We start from the raw sequence: 23496 nt of genomic DNA, 5'->3' as shown, positions 1-23496 counted from the left end.
TGTTTATCTTTTACCTGGTAAATTTAGTCCATTTACAGTTACTGTTGAAAAAAATGAGAAAAGCAGTTACTACACACAGGTAGGCCTGGCAAAGAATGATGCCAAACCTAAGAGATAGGTTTTGGTATTTCTAGGAGCTCAGCTGGGTTACGATGTTGCCATAGGTCTGTGATCATGATAGAAAAAAAAAAAGAACTTTCCATTAATCATTCTTAGTAAAACAAAAATATCGTCCAAACCAAAAAAAGAACCTAATAATTCCCTTGCCTGATTAGTGCTAGTAACTGCTGTTTCCATACTAATGACGGATTTATAGTCCCCTCTTTATTTCTCCTGCCTCTTAGATAAAATCAAGATACCCTACCAAAGAATTTTAACAATATTCAGTTCAGAGCAAATAAAATCCCAATTCTCCCCCAATTATTCAACATGAACAAATCTTATTATAACTTTTTTCTAAACCCTCCTGGCATAATGTGTGGTTCCTTGTCGTATTCTCTCTTCTCTGTGACAGCCAATAAATGCAACCTTCTTGGCTACAGTGGGTCTCCAATGGTCTTTAGCAGATGGACATTAACAGAATAATCCATAGATATATTTGGATTTATTTCTGCTCATCTTAGTAAGCAGTTTTGTGTCCTATTTTTTATATTTCTCTCTTTTCTTGCCTTTTGGTTTTCTTCATCTCATTCAATATTTCTCTACTTCTAGGCATTCTTTATCAAACCTTTAGCATTTGCCCTATTTTAATGTTTATATTTAATGTATAAGATTATATTTTCCAGGCTTTTATTTATATATAGCCTCTTCCTCACTACACATGAAGTAGACATTATTATTATAATACAATTCATATATGTTGAGTGTATTTAAATATTTATCACTATCTTTGCTAAACACTCCTTTATTCTATCTTCCACTTGGGTTCATTTAACATCCATCTTTTAATTTTTCTTTACAAAATGTAACTTTGGTAACTTTTTTTCATTAATTACTTCATACTTCCTCTTGAAAGATGTTTTACTTATTATAAGATTTTACATTAACTTTCATTTCTTTTAACACACTGAAGGTACTCCAACTGTCTTCAGCTGCCTTTCAGTCACCAGGCTAATTGTCACTTATTTACCGTTAATCAGTCTTTTTTCTCTAGCCATTTTTCAGGATTTTCTATTTTTCTTTGGCATTGGCAGTTTTACTTTAATTGAAAGATTGATTTCTATCTATTCATCTGGCTTGGAGTATGCCAGGCTTCCTAGATCTAAATGCCCATGTCTTTCAAAAAGTCTGGAAAATTTCAACTATTTTATCTTTGGATTTTTGTTTTTTCCTCTATTTTGTTAGCTTCCTGTAAACTATTTAATTAAAAATATTTTAGATCTTCTGATGCTTTTATCCTAGTCTCTTACTCTCCCTTTATATCATCAACCTCTTGAGTGTGTTCTGGATTATTTTCTCAGATTCTTTTTCTAGGACATTTGTCTTCAGCTGCATCACCTCTGGCTGTTTAAACTAATCATTAAGGTTTAAAATTCAATTATATTTCCATTATAGTAGTTCTATTTGTTAATGTTTGCTTGTTCTGTAATCAAAATTTTATATTCTCTTATTATTTTTAAAGATATTAAATATAGTTTTAAAAATTTGTGTCTAAATCCTTTATCTGAAGCATTTGTCATTCTGTATATATAATCCTTAATTCTCCTGGATCCTAATCTTGATGCTTTTATCCTGACCTGCTTTATCATTTTTAAAAAAACATTTTATTTATATTCATGAGAGACACAGAAAGGCAGAGACATAAGCAGAGGGAGAAGTAGGTTCCGTGCAGGGAGTCTGATATAGGACTTGATCCCGGGACACTAGGATCACACCCTAAGCTGAAGGCAGATACTCAACCACTGAGCCACCCAGGCATCCCCGTTTTATGATTTTTTACTATAAAATGCCCTTTAACTTGGAACTTTGTGGAATTCTTTGAAACCTGAATTAGCTTGGAGTTCCTTCAAAAAGAATTTGCATTTGTTTCTGCTGAACACCTGTAATTACTACCAACCAGTGACAACTTTAACATAAGTTTTATATTTGAAGCTTTTCAAACCATAATGCTAATATAAATTTAGACTACAATCCTGTAGGAGGCCTAGCATATAAATATGAATTCTCAGGGCATATTTTTATCTCTCTACCCACTGCCAGAATCCAAATACGCAACCTATCTTGCTGTCTCCTTTTTTGATAAGGGTTTATTTTTTTTTTTAAGGGTAGAACTCTTTACCTTTCCAGCTTTATTTATGAATTTTGTCTTGTATTCCCTACCTTCCTTGGAAGCAATGAAGTCATCAAAAGAAGCTTTAAGGTCTCTAGAGGATTGCTAGAAATATTCATTTTAAAACCCGTGTAGGCATTGGCTTACCTCCTAGAGTTCTGTGAATTTCTTATTTTGTGTCAACTCAGTAATATCTTTTAAACTTAATTTATCCATACATTTAGTTACTTTAAGTAGACTGTTTAGGAAACCTAGTCTGTCATATTGCTAGATTCAGAGACCCAGCTTAATATCTCTAAATGTAAAAGGCATGACAAGTGTAAAGGCAATCCATGGGCACCAGTGGGGCTCAGTGGTTTAGCTCAGGTCGTGATCCCTGGGGTTCTGGGATTGAGTCCCTCATCAGGCTCCCCATAGGGAGCCTGCTCCTCCCTCTGCCTATGTCTCCTCCTTTCTCTCTGTGTCTTTCATGAATAAATAAACAAAATCTAAAAAAAAAAAAAAAAAAAAAAAAGGCAGCTGTCCAGGACTAAGCTATGGCAAGGATTCTGGCGTTCAGGATAACATCTCATAAACTGTTTTCTTTGGAAGCTAATGTCTTACACAATTTTGATCAATGTTCTTCCAGAAAAGGTGGTTTAGTGACAGAAGATTAGGGAAATTCTTCATGTACTTTTTCCATCTTGGAGAGACTTATTCATAAGTCTTAACATAGGGAGGCTACTGAGAAGTCTTATAATAAAAGAATCCGATGAAGTGTGTTTAAACAAATATTTTTCAACCATACTTCATCAAAGAATCTATTTTTGCAGAACAACACTGATGACCATAGGACATCGTTTGGAAAATACTGGTGCAAGGGAATATGAGCATTAATCTGTCCTCTCTTTGACAGAACAAAATATAGTTTCTTCATATGAAGAGGCATATTAAGGATGGGAAAATAAAGGTGATGGAAGAAGGAGTGTTAGGGTATGTGTGAAAGTTCTGTGGAGCAAAAGAGGGATTACTATTGAGTACTATTAGAAACGTTAGTGCTGCTTTTCTATAGGGGCTGTCATGAGGACCTAGGAAAAGTTAAAAAATAACTTAGTTCTAGAGGGAGGAAAAAGGCAAATATACAAATAAAAGAAACTGTCTAAGAGATTTGGGCTGATTAATCCATTTTGCATGATCAAGAATTTATCTCCGTATGCAATGATGAAGAGCTTAGAAGACCTAAGTTAAGTTTTGGCATCATTTCCCCCTTTATCCTCTGTCTCTTGCTTCATCTCCACATTTATAAAATTAGCCATACTTCCCTGCCCCTTCTGCCTCTCAGTTTCTGTGATAATAATCAAGAGACATATAAGAATAGACATATTCCCACTCAGGGCTCTGTAGGAACCTCACTTTGAATTAATCCACAGAGGGCTAATTCATTAGGAAACACTTGTGTCCTTTATATAAGAGTGTCGAGATTGAGTTGGGGGAGGGGAGAAGGGCTATAGCGATGTGCCAACATCTCCTTTCATGTCATTTCTTCTGGAAAGTATAAGACAATCTTGAGCTTCCTTGAGTGTAGATTGGGTAGGAACCACAAAAAGTAAGGGATTATGGAGAAGTGGCAGCAAGTTAGGAGCTAAGAAAAGCCATAAGGAGATGGGCAGGTTTGAGGCAGTTCCCAAGAATAGAAAGATTATTATTGCTCATCCTCACAGCACTGAAAAGCCCTCCAGAGTGGAATAGCTGCATAGACTATTTAGAAAGAAAAACTGACAATCGCCCTTATGCTGAGGGTCTTCAAGCAACTGTTGGGTTTTGAGATTATGTTCATGGTGATTAAGGAGGAACAAAAGCCAGGGGAACCCAAATAAAATCCAAAATAAAATTTCTTCTACAAACTTGGGAGCTGGGAAAGGCCCAATCATGGAAACTGAATAGAAAGTCCCTGACCATGTGGAAAATTTGTTTTTGAAAAATTATATCCTCATATAGGCCCATATATTGTGGAGTATAATTCACACCCCCTACAGCAGCTGTGAACAAATTAGGATTGATTTTGACAATAATTGGACTGAAAGGTCATTTCTAAACAAGAGCAACAATAGGAGCCAATGTAATTCTATCTTCTAACAGGTTATTATGCTTTTCTTAACTTGTTATTTAAAGTTGCATTTCTCCTATCTTAGTTTTTCCCACTTCCTTTGCGCTTCCTCCCCATTCTGCTTACTGCTTTATGACATTCTATACAATCACTAATTCAATTTATTTATTGTTTATTTTCTGGAACTGGAAAGGGTAGGGATTTTTGTCTATTTGGCCCACTAATAACCCTCAACGCCAAGAAGATTGACTGATATTTGGCAAGATTCCAGTAAATACTTGATGAATAAATAAGCATTTGATAAGAAGAGAACACACAGTTTTTGAACTAAGGGGAGCATTTAGTTTTGTTTTCCAGAGAAAACACCTAAGTTGGTTTTAGGCAGAAGCAGAAGGATTTGCAACTCTTATGTCAATTTATGTGAATGCAATAACATTCCTCAGGGGTATAAAAGCCCAGGTAAACAAAACAAAAAAATAAAAACAACTTCCATTTTTCTCCTTCACATTTCACACTGTAAACACAGTAAATCTTCTGTAACTGTAATTTCATGAAAAAGTGAGAAAGAAGGGGCAAACAATCCAGCCAAACTAAACAAATATAAACAACCTAGCAAACTTTCATTTTCATCTACTATGTGTCAAGCTAAATTGGCCTCTGTGTATTATTTTAATTAAAAATTATCCTCTTGAGTACAAATGAGAAAGAAAAATGTAATCATTGGCCAACCTATAAATTACTTTAAACAGTGTTTCTGGAAACTTAATGCTGATGGCATATTCTGTTTGTTAATAGTCCTCTACTTCAGAGAAAATTACTCTCTGTCATTTGCTTAATTTGCTATGCGGTACACATTGACTTATTTAGATCGAATGGTATTGAGTTAAATATGAACTTTGAACATTTCCAGCTACATTACTAAGAATCCTTCTCTGGCAAGTTTTAGTCTTAAGAAAATACAGCTAAGGGACACCTAGGTGGCTCAGACAGTTGTGTGTCTGACTCTTGATTTTGGCTCAGGTCATGATCTCAGGGTGTGAGATCGAACCCTGTGTTGGGCTTGGCACTCAGCACAGAATCTGCCTGAGATTCTCTTTCCCTCTCCATCTGCCTCTCCTTCACTGTGCACAGGCTCTCTCTCTCTAAAATAAATAAATCTTTTTTTTTTAAAGAAAACACAGCTATTTTTTCCCAACATTTCTTCCTATAAGACACACACTATATACTTACATGCACACCAATTTGGATAACACATGTTTTCTGCCCAATTTTATATTCACAGGTAATTAAGTACTGTGAGATTTTATTTTGCAATTGTTCTTAGCCATCTGCTGAAAACAGTTATTTACAAAAAAAAATTATTGACATTCTCTTAATTAGCCCTACTTTTAAGAAAAACTTTAAACCACAATTTTTAATTATAGAGTCTCTAAAACTCAAAGATTTAAATGATTTTACATCTATGCTTCACTGAGTGCTAGAGGACGAAGAGCAGGAAATAACTGTCCGTGAAGAAAATAATTCTAAATCAAGGTTTTCAAAATGTCAAAAGATTGAAAATGAAATGATTACAAAATAACTTCCAGATTCCTGACAAGCTCTACAGCTTAATAAAATTAAATAGTATTAAACGTTTTTCACAGCCTGACATTACCGTGCTCATGATATCTCTATAAAATAATGGTGTGAGATAGTCAAATCCATATTTGCTATCTAGCATTTGGCTGCATAGTCGTAGTTAATTAATCAATAGACAAGAATGGTTTTAGAAAATAGAAAACATACTTCATTGAAAAGAATACTGATGTGATAGAATAAAATCTACTTATTACCACCTTATCTTATATATACAAATTCCTTCTGAAGTTAGTGTTCTCAGCTTATGACCACCCTTTGTTACTGTCTTTATTCAAATTTGAGTATTTTGCCATTATAACCCATTAATTCTGTTTGTACTATATTCAGCCCAGAAGGAAGAGAAGTGGAAGATGACCCCTCCTGTAGGCTGAGGGATTCAACGTTTCACTTAGATAACACTTGAAGCCATAAATTCCAATTTACACCTAACAAAATTAGCCACACTTTAAATGAGAAATATGTACAAAGACACTTGAAAGAAAAATCACTAAATTTTGAGAGTTTAAATTTGATAAATCTGTTTGGAACAGAGAAATGATAATAAAATCAATTTACACTGAATAAAATAGATGAGAATGATAGGGAGCTGGAGATATTAATTTAGAAGTGATTTTTCAATTTACTTCTCTACAAATTAGAAAGCTTACTAAATTTCAATCTTCGAAATCAAGGTTCTGTCTGTTTTGCAATAAAATAATACCTTTTGGGTTGTTTTGCTATTAATGATGATGTTCAAATTGAGATGATCCATTGAGCATTTTGCCTGATAGTATACATATGCAGGAGAGAAACAAACTGAAATCTTCATAAGAAGACCCTAAAACTTGATTTTTTTCTTCAAACTTTTTACCTCTTCATTAATAATTTTGTTTCCAGTCTTCTCTCATATCCTTGACTAACTGTACCCCTCCATAATTTCAGTTTCAATCATCCATTCTCTGGCTACTACCTTCAATCTTTCCAGATTACATCCTTTTATAGTTAATTCACAATGGCTCTTAAGACTGGCGTGCTCTAATCTGATGTTACCTTTTAGTCACCATCTGCTTGTACTTTCCCTCAGTTTACTCTCCTGTTAGTTCTACTCAAAACAGTCAGGCTCCCTCCATGAGATCTTTGTACTTGCTACTCTTGTTCCCTGGGTGGCTCTTACTCAGGCATCCCCTTAGATGATGAATTAGTTTTCTATTACCCCTAAAAAACTTTCTATTAAGTTTTTTTTGCTTAGAACAATCAATATTTGTGATCTCACACAGTTTCTGAGGATCAAGAATCTGGGAGTGGGTTCTGTCTCAGAGAGGAGAGGGTTTTTTGTGAGGTTGCAGTTAGGCTGTTGGCCAGGGTTGTAGAGTCTGAAGATGTGATGAGAACTGAAGAGTTTGCTTCCAGATTTTGTTGGAAAGAGGCTTCAGTATCTCCCCACACAGGCCACTTGACAGGGTTATTCGTGGCAGGTTGTGTTCCATGAATCACTGAATCCAGCTTACACTCAAGAGAAAGGATTCAGTTCCACCTGTTTAAGGAAAGAGTATCAAATAATTTGATGGCATATTTTGTTGTTGTTGGCATATTTTAAAAACCATCCAGGCTCATCTCTCATATCCTTGAAATCTCTACTCCAATCCCACCTTATTAGCAAGAGTTTTATTGTCCCCTTTATATAAAACAAGACGCCTTTCCCCTAGGCACTTCCCCTAACTGCTTCATTTGCTTCTTAATGTTTATTACCATCTAACATATTAAATATTTATTTAATTATTTGTTAATTTTTTGCCTCCTCCAACCCCCAGTATGTAAGCTCCAATAGGAGAAGAAATTTATGTATTTTGTTTATTGCTATATTCCCAGCCCTTCAAAGAGTACCTGGCATAAATGGACAAAATCAATAAATATCTACTGAATGAATAAATGAATAATAAAAAAACATATGTTCTGTAGCTACTGAAAGATGCTAATTGGCTTTTGGTTGGCTTTACCTTAGCTTCTCCTTGTGTTCATTCTTTGCTGCAAGAAACACCCAAGAGGTCAGGAAATTTGCCTCTGCATTATTCAGGAGTACATACAATTATCAGATCCAGGCTTTCCCTCAGGCTGCAAATACAATAATAGCATTAGTTGTTTCTGACACAGGGACATAGTCTCCCGAATTCTCAAATCAAAGGTCTGATTTTTATTTTACAGAAGGAAAAGGAAAATGGAGGGGAGGGAGAGGTTCTTCTCTCCTTCTTCTTTTTCTTCTTCTTCTTCTTTTTTTTTTTTTTTTTTGAAAAAGATAAATATTCCGGCAATTATGTGCATTTGTGAATCACTCTAATTTCAGCTTCAGTATTCAGATGAGTGGCAGGACAATCTATGTTTCTCTTGATTCCCTTCCCCAATAAAACATCTGGCTACATACTAGAATTTTCATTAAAGGAGCACAGGGAGCTTCAACATAATTCATCTCTAAGTCTTTTTCTGGCAAGTCCTTGTATGAAACAATCTTCCCTTTAGTATGAATCTGATACTCTTTCTCTGGCATAAGAACTACATTCATCTGGTGTAATGAAGGTTTGTTTTTGAAAAGAAGGACCTTTTGCCAACAAGATGAGAGAGAATGTGGGGGAGGATGGATGTTATATTGTTAGAGGATGATATATTATTATTTTCAAAACTCTGAGGAGAGAGACTCAACCTTGTCAGCTCTGATTTATGTTTGTTCATTTTGTGATTCAATAAGAAGGTCAGGTGAGCTTTACTGAAATGTTTTGTTATATATTTTTCTACTGAGTGCAATGAAAAGCATCCTACACCCTTGACCTCACTCCCCATTTCTACTGTTAAGAGTTAAGCATTGATTGAATGGAGGCTGCATATCATTATTCTAAAAAGTTATTCATTCATCTATATATTCACCTGAACCAAATTGGCTGAACAAGCCTGGGGGGACGAGGTCCTTGAGAGCAGATTATTAATGGAGAGATTAGGGTATATCTTTGGAAAAGTTTTAAAACTCACTTTATGGGGAAGCTAAGTTTTGAGCAAAATCTCAAAATATTTTACTATTTATGAAGGTTTGTCTACAAATCCATGAATCACAAAATCTCCCACTTAAAAGCAAATATAGAAGCATACCCTATTGAAAAACATAAAATTCAGAGCTGAAATGTAACTGGATTATTTTAGTGTGACTTGGGTTTGTAAACTGGTAGAGCAGTAAATGAAAAAACATGTAGAAAAGTTCATAAAGTATCTCTAACACAAATGGAAAAGTGTATATGTAACAGTAATATTTCAAAATAGTAAGAAAAGGAGATGAGATTGTTAAAAAAAAATAGTGTTGGAACAACAGTTTAGCAGTAAGGAAAAATAAAACTAGAGATGTAATTCAGCCTTTATACCAAAGATAGTTACATAAATATGAGTCATTTTGCTGATATGTTCATGGGAGTAAGGTCTTCTTAATCGGGACCTACAACCTAAGAACCATAAAGAGTAAATTTAATAAATTTAATATTATAAATGTCCTGGTTTTATTATATGTGCATGTGTTTGTGTATGTGTGTCTCCACTGCATTCTCTTCCTCAAAACTTGTCTTTTTACTCTCTTTGTGGACTTTCGATAAACAAGACTTCCTAATTTTAATAAAATTAAATTCTCAAATATGTTCAATTCTGCTACATTCTATTCAAAGGTTTTTACCCACCCCAAACCCACAAGGGTAATTTTCTTTGTTATTTTGTAGAAGCTTTATTATTTTACCTTTTACAACTAGATCTAACTTCAGTGAGAGTTAAATGTCATGATTAATTATTTCCATGATTATTTAATTAATCTAATATCATTTCTTGATAATTCTTTGTCCATCAACTTTGTGTCAAATTACCACAAATTAAGTAACAATGTATATACAGGTTTATTCTAGGCTTTCATTCTATTTTCTTAATCTGTTTAACTAAAATTGTTCCAATATCATACCATATTTTTCTTACCTTTTTGCTTTCACTAGGACTTCTGGTGTATTATTGAATAGAAATGATGATAGCATTTCTTCTTGTTTGATTTCTTTCCTCAATAGAAAGTTTCAATATTTCATAACTAAACATTCTTTTAAATTAATGTTTTTAATCAGATTAAGGAAGTCTTCAAACTTTGGTTTTAAAATTGTTTTAGATATTTCTGGACCATTGTATTTTCATATACACTTTAAAATTAGCATATTAATTCTTACTAAACATCCTATCAGGATACTTATGCAATTGTATTGAATCTGTAGGTCAAATTGGGGTGAATTCAAATCTTTACCATAATGAGTTTTCTTATCCATGAACATGGTATGCTCCTCCATTTATTTAGGTCTTAAAATTTCTTTCAATTAAGGTTTTTAATTTTTATGTTAAGAGTCTGGCATATTTTCCATTATATTTATTTCTAAGTAGCTTATATTTTATTTACTACTTCAAACATTGGTAAGTATTCAGTACTAAAGCAATCTAGGGCTAGAGTTTTCTAAATGAGAAATTGTAGTTTTTCATAGACTTCAGATACTTCAGGTTTTCATATTGGTTTTCTATAATATCTGGTAAGTTTTTATTTCATAAGAATTTTCTAATACACATAAATTTACAAATATATCTTCTTGATATTTATAAAAAGCATTGTGTAATGTTTATGTCAGATTTTGAAAGTTCTTGATCATTAATTCTTTTCATATTTCATCTGTACTATCCTTTCTCCTTTCCTTCTATAACTTCACTTGCATACATATTATGTGCATGTGCCATATGTCTTTCATGCTAATTCAATATTTTACATAATTCTCTTTTCATGATTCATTTGGTTATTTTATGTTGACTCATGTTTTATTTCATGTTCTTTTCCATATGTATTTTTAATTATAGTTGTCATATATCACTTTTAGGTTTTCTTGTGTTTCATCTTGTAAATTATTTTCTTGAACATATGTATAACAATTATTTTAAAATCTATGTTCCTGCTTCTCCCTCTGCCTACCTCTCTGCCTTTCTCTGTGTCTCTCATGAATAAATAAGTAAAATCTTAAAAAAAATAATAACTGCAATATATGGATCACTTCTGGGCTTTGTTTCATTTGTGGTTTATTTAAATATTATAAATATACTATTTAGGGCAGCCCGGGTGGCTCGGCAGTTTAGCGCCACCTTCAGCCAAGGACCCGATCCTGGAGACACAGGATCTAGTCCCACTTTGAGCTCCCTGCATGGAGCCTGCTTCTCCCCCTGCCTGTGTCTCCGCCTCTCTGTGTGTGTGTGTCTCTCATGAATAAATAAATAAAATCTTTAAAAAAATAAATATACTATTTATACCTTAAAAATATTTTAGTATTTGCTCCTAGTTTTACAAAATACATCTTTAACACATTGCAGTCTCAAATAATATTACGCCACTTCAGACACAATGTAAGAAATTCATAAGAATACACTTTCATTCCTTCCTGTCCTTTATACTATTGTCAAATATTTTACATTTACATGTGTTAAAGATTCTATAATACACTATTAAATTTTTACTTTAAAAGTCCATTAGCTTTTAATTGAATTTTAAAATGAAAGCAAATATTATATTTTTTTCTCACAATTACCACCTTTGGCACTTTCTATTAATTTGTGTAGATTAGTGGTTTTTAGTAGGGGAGTAGGTATAATTTTGACTTCCAGGAAGTTTGGCAGTATCTATAGACATTTTTGGTGGTGAGAGCTTTTCTGGTGGGTGCAAGGGGTTTGCTACTGGCAGTTACTGGGTATAGGCTAGAAATGCTGAAGATAGGCTATAGTGAGCATGACATCCTTCTTCACAAAGAATTATCTCGCTTTAATGTTAATAGTCCCAATTTTGGGAAACTCTGGTGTGAATCCAAGGTTCCCCAGAAAATATAGAAGATCTGTAGTTTAGTGAGATATAGGTGAGATGGTGATGGATAATCAGTTTTGTCTGTAAAATCTTATCCTCACCTGCATTTTTGAAACATATTTTCATGAGGTATAAAATTCAACAATTAAGAATATTTTATTTTAACACTTTAAAGAACTAATTTCTTTGCTTTCTGATTTGCATAATTCTGTCAAGTCTTCAGTCATTATTCCACTATGGGTAGTAAATATATTTTTCTGGCTAATTTTAAGATTTTCCCTGTACTTCTTGGTTTCAGCAATTTGATTATATGGTATGTCTTTTTTTTTTTTTTTTTTTTTGTGATGATTCTATGTATTTATTTGAATGAAAGTGAGAGCACAGCAAGGGGAAGGAGGGCAGAGGAAGGAGAAACAGACTTCCTGCTGATGAGCAGGGAGCTGGATGCCGCTTAATCTCAAACCCCCAAATCATGACCTGAGCCAAAGGCAGACACTTAACTCACTGAGCCACCCAGATGTCCCTAAAAATATTTCTATATTGAATTTTTTCATCTTTAGGAGTTATGTTTGGGTTCTTTTATATTTCCCATTTCTATCATTATGTTTATGGTTTCCTTTATGATCTTAAGCATATTTACAATAGCTGTTTTTTTTAAAAAAAGATCTTATTTATTTATTCATGAGAGACACAGAGTGAGACAGAGACACAGGCAGAAGGAAAAGCAAGCTCTTCGTGGGAAGCCTGATGCGGGACTCCATCCCAGGACCCCAGGATCATGACCTGAGCCAAAGGCAGATGCTCAACCACTGAGCCATCCAGGTGTCCTACAATAGCTGTTTTAAAGTCCTTGTCTGCTATTGCAGTTGTGAGACCACCTCAAAGATCTTTTACTACTTGGAAAATAATTGACTAAGGGCCCAAACAGCTGCACTTTGAAACCATACCAGATTTCCACCAAAGCCATGTCTCTCATAGGTTGCTCTTGCTGATGACTAAGTGTGGCTGAGCTACCTAGGCAGGTTCATTCCTGAGAGAAAGGCATGCTTTAGTTAGGTGGCTTTGACTCAAAGATAGAACAATGATTTTACCAAAACTTTCTTAGACCACATGACAATAGGAGTTTTCCACTCAATCTTCTCTTTCTCCTACCTTCACTTGGAGTCACACTTTAATTATAGTCTGATTCCATTCCCAGCCTTCCTCAGCTTGCTCCCTATTTTCTTTTACAGGTATAAATTCTGATAAAATCCTTTCACCTTCAATCTCATCGTAGTATCCTCTTGGAAGACTCAATATTTGCTAATTTTATCTTCTCCTTCATTTCTCTGTTTCTTTAGTTTACCAATTTTCTCTTATTAATTGATCAGTTTTATCTATTACTTCACATGCTTATTAATTCTTTTATTCAATGTTAGATATTTTGAATTATACATTGTTGAAATTCCTGGATTTTCTTGTATCCTAAAGGAGTGCCAGAATCCAGTCAGAAAGCAATTAAATTGCTTAAAAAACAGTTTAATCTTGCTTTTAATATGTTAGGGAAGTTTTATAGTAACTTTCCCTCAAGAGTTAATTCAATCTTAAGAGTTATGTTTTACTCTTCTGGAGTCTTCATTAAAGGCCTCACATTCCCAACAAGGGCTCTTCAGTGTAGCTTGTAGAAGTTCAGAAGATTCTCAAGTGTGCATGGACCCTGGAGATTGTTTTTTAATTTTTTTTTTTGGGGGGGGTGAGTTGGCTTATAGTTCCCCAGTAATTTGCTTTCCCTGATGCTGTTATTTGCCTGGCTTCCTGGACTTTCCCCTAGAAAAGTAGAGATTGGTGTTTGACAAAAGACTAATGAGGTCTCTTTTACATAGTTCTAGAGCTCTTTCTCTGCTTAGCTCCCTCTTCTCTGGCATCCTGGGCTGCAAAATTTAGCCCCTTCATTCTCCCTGCATTCATTATATGTTTATTCTCTTCAAGAACATCTCTGAGCTCTGAGTTCCCCTCTCTTCATCACAAATCAGAGACTGATCTGAGGAAATAAGGACAACTGTGAGACTTATTTTATTTATTTCCATTATTTTAAAAATTATGGGCCTTTGCTGATGTTGTTCAGTGTCTGAAAAGTTGTTTTTCCTTGTTCTTCAATTTTCAAATTAAGACAGTAAAGATTATGTTATAGAAGTTACTCCTTCATAAGTGGAAAAAGAAATCTATTGTCTACATTTTTATCTTGGTTTTTAGGCATTTGGTCCTATCTTTTATTGCCTGTTAACTTTTATTCAGTATAGACATAGCTAAGAGATATTGTGGATTTAGTTCCAGATCACCACAATAAAGCAAATATCATAATAAAGTGAGTCAATTTTTTTGGTTTCCCAGTGCATATAAAAATTGTGGAAATTAAGGAGTCAATCCCATTTACAATTGCACCCAAAAGCATAAGATACCTAGGAATAAACCTAACCAAAGAAGTAAAGGATCTATACCCTCAAAACTATAGAACACTTCTGAAAGAAATTGAGGAAGACACAAAGAGATGGAAAAATATTCCATGCTCATGGATTGGCAGAATTAATATTGTGAAAATGTCAATGTTACCCAGGGCAATATACACGTTTAACGCAATCCCTATCAAAATACCATGGACTTTCTTCAGAGAGTTAGAACAAATTATTTTAAGATTTGTGTGGAATCAGAAAAGACCCCGAATAGCCAGGGGAATTTTAAAAAAGAAAACCATATCTGGGGGCATCACAATGCCAGATTTCAGGTTGTACTACAAAGCTGTGGTCATCAAGACAGTGTGGTACTGGCACAAAAACAGACACATAGATCAGTGGAACAGAATAGAGAATCCAGAAGTGGACCCTGAACTTTATGGGCAACTAATATTCGATAAAGGAGGAAAGACTATCCATTGGAAGAAAGACAGTCTCTTCAATAAATAGTGCTGGGAAAATTGGACATCCACATGCAGAAGAATGAAACTAGACCACTCTCTTTCACCAGACACAAAGATAAACTCAAAATGGATGAAAGATCTAAATGTGAGACAAGATTCCATCAAAATCCTAGAGAAGAACTCGGCCACAGTAACTTCTTGCAAGATACATCCACGAAGGCAAAAGAAACAAAAGCAAAAATGAACTATTGGGACTTCATCAAGATAAGAAGCTTTTGCACAGCAAAGGATACAGTCAACAAAACTCAAAGACAACCTACAGAATGGGAGAAGATATTTGCAAATGACATATCAGATAAAGGGCTAGTTTCCAAGATCTATAAAGAACTTCTTAAACTCAACACCAAAGAAACAGACAATCCAATCATGAAATGGGCAAAAGACATGAACAGAAATCTCACAGAGGAAGACATAGACATGGCCAACATGCACATGAGAAAATGCTCTGCATCACTTGCCATCAGGGAAATACAAATCAAAACCACAATGAGATACCACCTCACACCAGTGAGAATGGGGAAAATTAACAAGGCAGGAAACAACAAATGTTGGAGAGGATGCGGAGAAAAGGGAACCCTCTTACACTGTTGGTGGGAATGTGAACTGGTGCAGCCACTCTGGAAAACTGTGTGGAGGTTCCTCAAACAGTTAAAAATAGACCTGCCCTACGACCCAGCAATTGCACTGTTGGGGATTTACCCCAAAGATACAAATGCAATGAAACGCCGGGACACCTGCACCCCGATGTTTATAGCAGCAATGGCCACGATAGCCAAACTGTGGAAGGAGCCTCGGTGTCCAACGAAAGATGAATGGATAAAGAAGATGTGGTTTATGTATACAATGGAATATTACTCAGCTATTAGAAATGACAAATACCCACCATTTGCTTCAACGTGGAGGGAACTGGAGGGTATTATGCTGAGTGAAGTAAGCCAGTCGGAGAAGGACAAACATTATATGTTCTCATTCATTTGGGGAATATAAATAATAGTGAAAGGGAATATAAGGGAAGGGGAAGAAATGTGTGGGAAATATCAGAAAGGGAGACAGAACGTAAAGACTGCTAACTCTGGGAAACGAACTAGGGGTGGTAGAAGGGGAGGAGGGCGGGGGGTGGGAGTGAATGGGTGACGGGCACTGGGGGTTATTCTGTATGTTAGTAAATTGAACACCAATAAAAAATAAATTAAAAAAATAAAATTAAATTAAAAAAAATAAAAATAAAAAAAAATAAAATGGTCATCCCACAAAAAAAAAATTGTGTACACAATACTGTACTAAATGATAATAGCATTATGTTTATTTTTTAAAGACTTTATTTATTTATTTTGGAGAGAGAGACAGAGATACTGAGAGAGAGCACAAGTGAGGGGAGTGTCAGGCAGAGGGAGAGGGAGAAGCAGACTCCCCACTGAGCAGGGAGCACAGTGTGGGGCTCCTTTCCAGGACTCTGGGATCATGACTTGAGCCAAAGGCAGACGCCTAGCCAACTCAGTCACCCAGGTGCCCCTAATAGGATTAGGTCTAAAAAAAATGTAAATACCTTAATTTAAAAATATTTTATTGCTAAAAAATACTTACCATTATTGGAGATTTAGTGAATTGTAATATTTTTGCTGGTGGAGGGTCTTGCCTCAACGTTGATGACTACTGACTGATCAGGTTGGTGGTTGCTGAAGGCTGGAGTGACTGCGACAATTTCTTAAAATAAGAAAACAATATAGTTTGCCTCATTGATTTACTCTTTCCTTCACAAACAATTTCCTTGTATCATGCCATACTATTTTATAGCATTTTTACCACAGTAGAACTTCATTAAAAATTGATGTCAATCTTCTAAAGCCCTGCTGCCCCTTAAGCCCTTTATGTTTATGTAATATCCTCAATCCTTTCTTGTCATGTCAACAATATTCACAGCATCTTCATGAGTAGATTCCATCTCAAGAAATCTTTTTTTTTTTTTTGCTCACCCATAAGAGGCAACTCCTTGGGATGTCTGGGTGATGCAGTCAGTTAAGCATCCAATTCGTGATCTTGGGATCCTGGGATTGAGCCCCATGTCAGCCTCCAAACTCAGCATGTAATCTGCTTAAGATTCTCTTTCCTCTTCTTCTTTCTCTTGCACTCATACTCTCTTTTTCTCTCTCTCTCTCTCTTAAATATATAAGTAAATCTTAAAAACAAACAAACAAGAAGCAACTCCATGTGTGTTTATGTTTGATCATGAGATTGCAGCTATTCGGTCACATCTTCAGGATCCACTTGGTTCTGTTTCTCCACTATATCTGCAGTTACTTGTTCCACTTAAGTCTTGATGACTTTGAGGGGTTCATGACAGTTGGAATCAATTTCTTCCAAATGCCGGTTAATGATGACATTTTGACCTCTTCCCTTGAATCACTAATGTCTTAGTAGCATCTAGAATGGTGAATCCTGTCTGGAAGGTTTTCAATTCACATTGCTCAGATCCATCAGAGGAATCATTATCTATGGCACATATGGGCTTATAGGTATTTCTTAAACAACAAGACTTGAAAGTCAGAATCACTTCTTGATCCCTGGGCTGCTGAATGGATGTGTGTTAGCAGGCATAAAAACAATATTAATTTCATTGTACCATCAGAGCTCTTGGGTAGCCAGAAGCATTGTCAATGAAGAGAAATATTTGAAATATTTTTTTTTCTTCTGAGCAGTAGTTCCCAAGAGTGAGCTTAAATTATTCAATATATTTTGACAGATGTACTGTCATCCAGGCTTTGATGTTCCATTGACAAAACACAGATAGAGTAGACTTGGCATAATTTATAAGGGCTCTAGAATTTTGGGAATGGTAATGAGCATTGCCTTCAACTGAAAATCACCAGCTGCCTTAGCACCTAACAAAAGAGTCAGCCTGTCCTTTGAAGCTGTGAAGGCAAGCATTGACTTCTCTTCTCTAGCTATGAAAGTCCTAGGCAGTATCTTCTTCCAAAAGAAAACTGTTTCATCTGCATTGTACAGCTATTATTTAGTGTAGCCATTTTCACTAATCATCTTAACTAGACCTCTGGATAACTTGCTGCAGTTTCTTCATCAGCATTTGCTGCTTCACTTTGCGCTTTTATGTTATGGAGAAGGCATCTTTCCTTCAACCTCATGAACCAACATCTGCCAGCTTCTAACTTTTCCTCCATAGCTTCTTCATCTCTCTCGGCCTTCATAGAACTAAAGACAAGTAGAGCCTTGCTCTGGATTAAGCTTTGGCTTAACAGAATGTTGTGGTTGGTTTGATCTGCTATCCAGACCACTTAAACTTTCTCCATATAGTAATGAGGCTGTTATATTTTCTTATCATTTGTGTGTTCACTGAAGTAGGACTTTTAATTTTCTCTGAGAACTTTTCTTCAGCATTTATAGTGGCTATTTGATGCAAGAGGTCTAGTTTTCAGTTTGTCTTGACTTTTGACATGCCTTTGTCACTAAGCTTAGTCATTTCTAGCTTTTGATGTAAAGTGAGAAACATGCAACTTTTCATCTCACTTGAATACATAGAGGCCATTGTAGGGTTATTAATTGGTCTAATTTCAATATTGTTGTATCTCAGGGAATACGGAGGCCTGAAGAAAGGAAAAGAGATGAAGAATGGCTGGTTAGTGGAGCCATCAGAAGACACACATGTATCAATTAAGTTCACTGTCTTATACAGGCACAGTTTGTGGTGCTTCAAGATAATTGCAGTAGTACTGCAATATATCACTGATCACAGATCACCATGGCAACAACAACAAAATAATAATGAAAAAGCTTGCAAGAATAACAAAATGTAACACAGAGACATGAAGTGAGCAAATGATGTTGGAAAAATGGCATAGATAGACTTGCCACAAACCATCACTTTGTGAAAAACATAGTATCTGAGAAGTGTAATAGAGCAAAGTGCAATAAAATGAGGTCAGCTTGTACTAATCATAGTGTGTAGAAAAGTGCAGTGGCTCTGAGTAGCATGTTCTTCCCCCAGAGAGGATGTACCTTGACCTCTGGCCATCAAAGAAGAGGCAAACTACAACCTATATTTCCACTAATTGTAAAATCAATTGTATCATATCTATAAAATAGAATGTTATAGAACTGTTACAATGTAAGGTAGATCTGTATGTGCTGATATGTAAAGATATTTACAATATATTTTGTTAGTTCATTAGGGTTGCCACAGCAAAGCACTACAGATTAGGTGGCTTAAACTACAGAAATTAATTTTCTCACAATTCTGGAAGCTTAAAGTTCAAGATCAAGGTGTTGGTAGGATTCATTTCTTCTGAGAGCTTTTTATCTTTGGCTTATACATAGCTGTCTTATTCCAGTGTTTCATATGCTCTTCCATCTGTGCCGTGTCCTAATCTCTTTCTTATAAGGACTCTGGTCACATTGGATTAGGGCCCACTCAGGTGACTTCATTTTGCTCTAATCATCTCTTTTAAAAATATTTTATTTATTTATTTATGAGAGAGAGAGAAAGAGAGAGAGCAGAGACATACGTAGAAGGAGAAGCAGGCTCCCTGCAGGGAGCTCAATGCAGGACTCAATCCCAGGACCCTGGGATCACGACCTGAGCCAAAGGCAGATGCTCAACCACTGAGCCTTCCAGGGATCCCTCTAATCATGTCTTTAAAGATTGTATCTCCGTGGGCATCTGGATGGTTCTGTCATTTAAGCATCTATCTTCAGCTCAGGTCACCATCTCAGGGTCCTGGAAGAGTCCCTAGTCAGCCCTCTGCACAGCAGGGAGTCTGCTTCTCCCTCTCCCTCTGCCCCTCCTCCTGCTTGTGCTCTCTCTCTCTTTCTCTCCCTCCAGTCTATCTCTGTGTCAAATAAAATCTTAAAAAAAAAAAAAAGAATTCTATCTCAAGATACTGTCACATTCTGAAGTATTGGGAGTTAGGACATTAACACGTGAATTTTGAGGAGACACAATTCCCTGTAACACATATTATAATGTAAATAAGATCTGAACAGTATGTGTAATAAAATTTCACTTGCTTTTAAAGTATTTACATATGTGCTTGTTGGCCATGTCTATGTCTTCCTCTGTCTATCTTGGGGCACCACAAACTGTGCCTGTATGATTTCTGTTCATGTCTTGCACATTTCATGATTGGATTGTTTGTTTCTTTGCTGTTGAGTTTAATAAGTTCTTTATAGATCTTGAATACTAACCCTTTATCTGATACGCCACTTGGAAATATCTTCTCCCATTCTGTAGGTTGTCTTTGAGTTTTGTTGACTGTATCTTTTGCTGTGCAAAAGCTACTTATCTTGATGAAGTCCCAATAGTTCATTTTTGCTTTTGTTTCTCTTGCCTTCATGGATGTATCTTGCAAGAAGTCTGCATCACTTGCCATCAGGGAAATACAAATCAAAACCACAATGAGATACCACCTCACACCAGTGAGAATGGGGAAAATTAACAAGGCAGGAAACAACAAATGTTGGAGAGGATGTGGAGAAAGGGGAACCCTCCTGCACTGTTGGTGGGAATGTGAACTGGTGCAGCCACTCTGGAAAACTATGTGGAGTTTCCTCAAAGAGTTAAAAATAGAGCTACCCTATGACCCAGCAATTGCACTGCTGGGGATTTACCCCAAAGATACAGGTGCAATGAAATGCCGGGACACCTGCACCCCGATGTTTATAGCAGCAATGTCCACCAATAGCCAAACTGTGGAAGGAGCCTCGGTGCCCATCGAAAGATGAATGGATAAAGGAGAAGTGGCCTATGTATACAATGGAATATTCCTCAGCCATTGGAAATGACAAATACCCACCATTTGCTTCAATGTGGATGGAACTGGAGGGTATTATGCTGAGTGAAATAAGTCAATCGGAGAAGGACAAACATTATATGGTCTCATTCATTTGGGGAATATAAAAAATAATGAAAGGGAATAAAGGGGAAAGGAGAAAAAATGAGTGGGAAATATCAGAAAGGGAGACAGAACATGAGAGACTCCTAACTCTGGGAAACGAACTAGGGGTGGCAGATGGGGATGTGGGCAGGGGGTGGGGGTGACTGGGTGACGGGCACTGAGGGGGGCACTTGATGGAATGAGCACTGGGTGTTATTCTATGTGTTGGCAAATTGAACACCAATAAAAAATAAATGTATAAAAAAGTATTTACATATGTGCATTTGCATAAATGTTGTGTAAGACTTTGAAGAAAGTATCATAAATGGTTTACTCTGAGAAAATGGACTGAGGGTTCATTGCGAATGAGAAAGGTAGGGTAAGAAGTTCTTTTTAAATCCTACACTGTGGCTTCTTTTGCCATATTTCTGTACTACTTTTATGGTAATAAAGATATAACATTATAGGCTCTCTCATATTACTGATGAGTAAAACAAAGCCCAAATTTGCCTAGGGTCACTCAATTAGTTCTGGATAAAGCCAGAAATGTTAAGATTGCTTTATGAGTGCTGTATCAGTGATCTTTTATGCTTGCCAAATAGCCCTTTTGCTTCACATGGCAATTGGATGTATGGATTTTAACTTTCCATTTTACTACTTACATAAGTTGCTACTATACTTATTTGTATCAGTGATGGTCTCAGCATAAATATGTTAGACCAAGAACTTAGTGAAGCTATTATATTTAGTTTCATTTTTCCTCAGCTTGATTATTTCATGTTTCCAGATGTAAATTTAATATGAATTTATCTCAAGATAAAGAGCCTTACATGTAAGAGGTCATCCTGTTCTGGATTTTCAGCTTCTGTCCCTAAATATTACCATCTCTCTTTCCTGTGGGTCTTGTGGCATCTCCAGGTCTCCCTTATCCCTGCCTGTCTCAGTAAAGGCCCCTGTTCATCCAACTTCCAAGTTAACAACAGGTGCATGTTCTCTGTATATTTCTTTTATTACCCAGAACTCCTGTAACACTTGCCCCAAATTGTCTTCCATGATCAGGCCTCCACCAGCATCCTGTAAGGGACCAGCCTGTGCTCTGCCTCACCTCGGGATTCCCACGGATCTACACAAAGCTTCTGGATGCTTCACGGGCTGTTTTCTCACTGAAATAGAGTTGAGAAAATGCAATTGCGAATACTACTCTCGTGTGAGAGACTATATAATTCACTGTGAACAGTCAAATGTCACTTCATTACAGGGATCTGTACTTTAAACGCAGCGGTTCTTTGGCTGGAACCCGCAAGAGCCCCGTGTGGCAGAAGCAGCAGCAGGATTTTAAAGAACTCCACTTTTAGGTGGCTTGGACAATTTGTTCTGAAACTGCACATGGTTTTTGAATTTATCCCCTTTTAAGTGACTCTCTCATCTGGCCCATGAAGATGGAAGACTCAATTAAGAAGCCACTGTGTGGCAGTCACGACTGGGTCCTTTATCCTGCTCAGTGTGGAGGGGAAAAAAGACTCCCCAGAACACAATGTGCCATGGTGGCTTCACTTGACCTTTCTTTACTGACTAGGCTCATTCAAAGTTTGTTTCTTTTTTTCTTTCTTTCTGTCTTTTTTTTTTTTTAAGGGAGGAAACATGAAAGACATTACATGGCTTAGTTGTTTCCTTTTAAGTACTGTGGCTGCAGAGGGAAGAGGGCATTAAGCCACAGATGTTGAGAAAACAGTTTATCCTGTCTGTTACCCCTAGGAAGTAGCTGAAGCTTCCCCATCTCCTTCACTGCATTGTGCCATTCCCTCACCCAAACTCATTGCTCCTATCTGATTTTATCAGCAGAGTCAAAAATTGAGAAATCAGATCAATTTGATGTCCTCTGTTAAATAAGCTCAAAGTGGGGTATGGAAATGCGAGGTGTATATAGAGATCCTGCGGGATGCTGAAATAAAAAATAAAACATCTATTTATATTTACTTTCACCTAAAAATAGGAACAAAATTAATCTTCACAGTATTTAATTTATGAGAAGGTATCTGTGCCCTCTTGTCATGTCTCACGTAGGAAGACCAGGTGTCTGGGAGAGAGGGCGTGAGTAAGAGAAAGTGGTGAAGTTATGGGCTGCAATCACACTAGGCCATTTGTTTTGGCCTCTTGTCATTAGCACAATTTATGCACATGTGAATAAGTTGATTTATTGATTGCATTTCCCAGATTTAACTAAACCAGACATCATAAGTGGCTTAGTGAAATTCTTGCAATTACAGAGAAAACATGAGACAAAAAAAGCAAGTTGGCACTTTTAACTTTAGAATGAGCTTTTTATCATCTATGTTAAAAATTAAAAACAAAGATTATTTATCATATCTACTTCATTTAATCACATTTCTGCCAGCTTATTAAAATCATTGATAACATATTCATAAGAACACTGTGGGCTTTGTCCTATTCATTACATTATCAAACAAAATTATTTTAAAACTTTTATTTCATATTACTTCATCCTCTTAAATGTTACATTTTCAGATTTGATAATTTACATCCGAATAATATAGTATTAGGTGTATACAACACAAAACAAAATAGTCGGGGATCCCTGGGTGGCTCGGCGGTTTAGCGCCTGCCTTTGGCCCAGGGCGCGAACCTGGAGTCCCGGGATCGAATCCCGCATCGGGATCCCAGCTTGGAGCCTGCTTCTCCCTCCTCCTGTCTCTGCCTCTCTCTCTCTCTCTCTCTCTCTCTGTGTGTGTGTCTATCATGAATAAATAAATAAATAAATCTTTTAAAAAAATAGTC

General features: G+C 36.0%; 1 long non-coding RNA gene across 1 annotated transcript; it reads right to left on the bottom strand.

Annotated features, from left to right (window-relative positions):
- Positions 1-6560: 6560 nt before the first annotated feature.
- Positions 6561-18403, bottom strand: LOC118351055 (uncharacterized). Its single transcript, XR_004805858.2, has 3 exons — positions 16400-18403; positions 7970-8084; positions 6561-7506 (listed from the first exon to the last, which is right to left on the bottom strand). It is a non-coding gene; the product is annotated as an uncharacterized LOC118351055 (long non-coding RNA).
- Positions 18404-23496: the final 5093 nt, after the last annotated feature.

This window comes from Canis lupus, chromosome 16, assembly GCF_003254725.2.
Source record: "Canis lupus dingo isolate Sandy chromosome 16, ASM325472v2, whole genome shotgun sequence".
Lineage (NCBI taxonomy): Eukaryota > Metazoa > Chordata > Mammalia > Carnivora > Canidae > Canis > Canis lupus.
Note: the sequence above shows the minus strand (reverse complement) of the source record. Positions and strands in the feature narration are given on the sequence as shown.